This window comes from Dasypus novemcinctus, chromosome 10 (assembly GCF_030445035.2).
Source record: "Dasypus novemcinctus isolate mDasNov1 chromosome 10, mDasNov1.1.hap2, whole genome shotgun sequence".
In the NCBI taxonomy this organism is placed as follows: domain Eukaryota; kingdom Metazoa; phylum Chordata; class Mammalia; order Cingulata; family Dasypodidae; genus Dasypus; species Dasypus novemcinctus.
The window spans coordinates 100,315,681-100,318,772 of NC_080682.1; positions in this window are offsets into that span (position 1 = coordinate 100,315,681).

Here is a 3,092-nt window from a genome sequence, read left to right on the forward strand (position 1 = left end):
TGAATATATTATTTTTCTGTATCTGACACATGTGATAACAAACTCCAAAATACAGTCATGGGTGCATCCTCACTATTGTTTAACTTATTTTTCTAATTGTTTATGCTTAATGTAGTGAATTGATTCTGTTGGTCATTTAAGTCTGCAGCTAGTTATCTCAGTGCCTCAGATCACCCAACTCATCCATTATAGCTATTGCTTCCTTCCATGGACCTGGTTAGCTTTGTAACAATCTACAGACACTGTTCCTAAATTTAGAAAACTATCATGAAGGACCATCACAAACCTTCTCCAGAAACTGATAAATAAATTAATTACTTTTCTTAAATTGCATGACATTCTCAATCATGGGAACTGTACTTTGTCACTCAAAGCAGAATCTTTTGGTTTCAGTGCTTTGACAATGTCATCATCTGATGGTAACTGATTTTCCTCCATAGCAAGATTTAATTCCTGATCTTTCTTTATATATGGATTCATTAATAATCTAGAAAATCAAACTTCATATTCCTCTTCCTAAAATTATAGGGTTATTTTTCACCCATCTTTTGATTACTCATTCTTCTTGGACTCCAGATGAAAATAAAGTCTCAAAAAGCCTCAGGCATTATATTCCAACTCATGTCCAATTACACACCCATGCATTTTACCTATAGAAATTAGGACTTGACTAGAGTGAGACCATTTGGGATGTGAAGAAAGGATATAAATCTCCACACTGTCTATTTCTGCCTTAAGAACACACTAATGTGAAGAATAAGATTATGGCAAACCCAGTGATGTTAAAATTGTTTTTTTTTTTTGTTAGACAGAAATCTCTAGGGTTGCTTGAGAGTATCTTTCACTTAGATGAAGACAAATTATATTGGAAAATATTAAAAGTACTCACAAAATCACAGACTTTCTCTTTCAGTAAGTATAGGAAAAAGCAGTCTGCTTTAGGCTTTTATAGTGCATAAGAGGAGTAAGGTCAATTTCTAAATTTAAGGAAATTAGTGCAAAGTCTCAGAAATGATATATTATTCTCTATATAAACATTATTCATTATCTGGATATTTTGAGGTTAAAATGCACAGTGCAGGCACTCAATATTTGATCATTGAAAGAATTAATTAACTAATGATTGAAGAAATTATGAATTTATGATATGTTCCTGGTTAGCACACTAAGATTAATGGCCATTGTTATAATTTCTAATAATTTCTCACAAATGAAACCACTGATTCAAAGAAAATTAAAATTTAAGTGTTTGAATAAATATTGCTAAATGGGCCTTTCAATCCAAAACACTCTCCTGCATGTATGGGTACCAGTTTTCCTATAACCCTGCTTTTCTTATTAATCTTGACCAATTTTAGTGATTAAAAACAATGACTCTAGACCATTGTTCATTCCCAATCTTGATGATTTAGGAATGGTGATACCCACTCTGTTCCTGATTGAGAGGGGGTTTGGATCCGATGGGCAGATGGATGGAGCTGTCTTACTTGCAGTTCTAGATATTCATGGTGTTTTGAGATGAGCATTATCTATAATCTCACTTTTGTTAGTTGTCCTGGGTAAGTCAAATGAACAGGAGAGTATGTGTTGCAACTCTGCTGAGATTCAGGGCTCAATTGGCATATGAACAGACCAAAGATTGTCAGTCCATGATTATTCTATTATAGGCTTATTAGTATTCTAGCAATGGAGGAACTTATATCACTGAGAAAAAGGCAATGACCACCAAAGGTTCTGAGGGAAGAGAGAGGGAAGAATAGGTGTAACATGGGAGCATTTTTGGGACATTAGAATTGTCCTGCATGACATTGCAATAATGGATACAGGTCATACTACATTTTGTCAAAACGTGTAAAATTGTGTGGGGCAAAGTGTAAGCTATAATGTAAACTATAGTCCATGGTTAGTAACAATGCTTCAACATGTGTTCTTCAATTGTAACAAATATACCACTAATGAAAGATGTTGTTAATGTTGGAAAGTATGGGGAGGGGAGGGGAGGGGTATATGGGAACCCTCTATATTTTTTATGGAACATTTATGTAATCTAAAGCTTCTTTAAAAATTAAAAAGATGACTGAAAAAAAAATCCAAACAATGGTTTTAATTAACAGTCCTTTGGTTGATGAGTGAGATGGAATATTCTTACCCATATCACTAGCCTTTTGTCCGGGAAATTCCATTTATTTACCTTCTGACTATTTTGTTTTTAAGTAGAGAAGTTGTGTGTTTACAGGAAAACCATGCATAAACACAGGATTTCCATATACCACCCTATCATTAAAACTGTGCATTGGTGTTTTACATTGTTACAATTGGTGAAAGCACATATTAATAATTGTACTATATACTATAACTCATGGTTAAACTAGGGACCACTGATTGTGAGTGCAGTTCTATGTATTTTTCTAAAAAAATCTTTATTTTACTATCTATTGTTTTAATTGTCACTTTTTATACTATCCTTACTCTACTGTAAGTGCATGAATCAACTGAATATTGTGTATGCCTCAAACATTTTCCCTAATTTGTAATTAGCCTTTAGTTCTGTGTAAGTTATTTTTGTCATAAAACAAGACTTTATGCATTTAAAAAAATCAAATATATAAATCTATATCACTATGTATGTCATCAATTGAAAATTCTTACCCACTCCAGGATTATATAAATACTTACCTGTATTTTATTCTAAAATACATGTAGTTTATTCATATTTAAATCTTTAACCCACCAAGGATTAATTTCAATATATATTATGTCAAGAGGCTTTATTTTATTTTTTTTCCCAATGGATAGACAGTTTGTCCTCCCCTTTATTCTTACCTAAACATTTACCTGGGCTTCTTTCTCTACTTTTAATTTTGTTCCATGATTGTATTTGGTTCCAAAAAGGTGCTATATAATTTTAAATTTTTTTCTGCATTTCATATATTAAATGTTGTGCTGTAGATTATTTTATTAATCACAGCAAATCCTTTTACACTGATAAATGTCACTATCAACCTTTTTAGATGTTGACCTTCTATTCTTGGGCATTTTTGGTTTCAGCTCTTAGTTCTCAATCAGAGAATATTGCAACATTTCATATACTA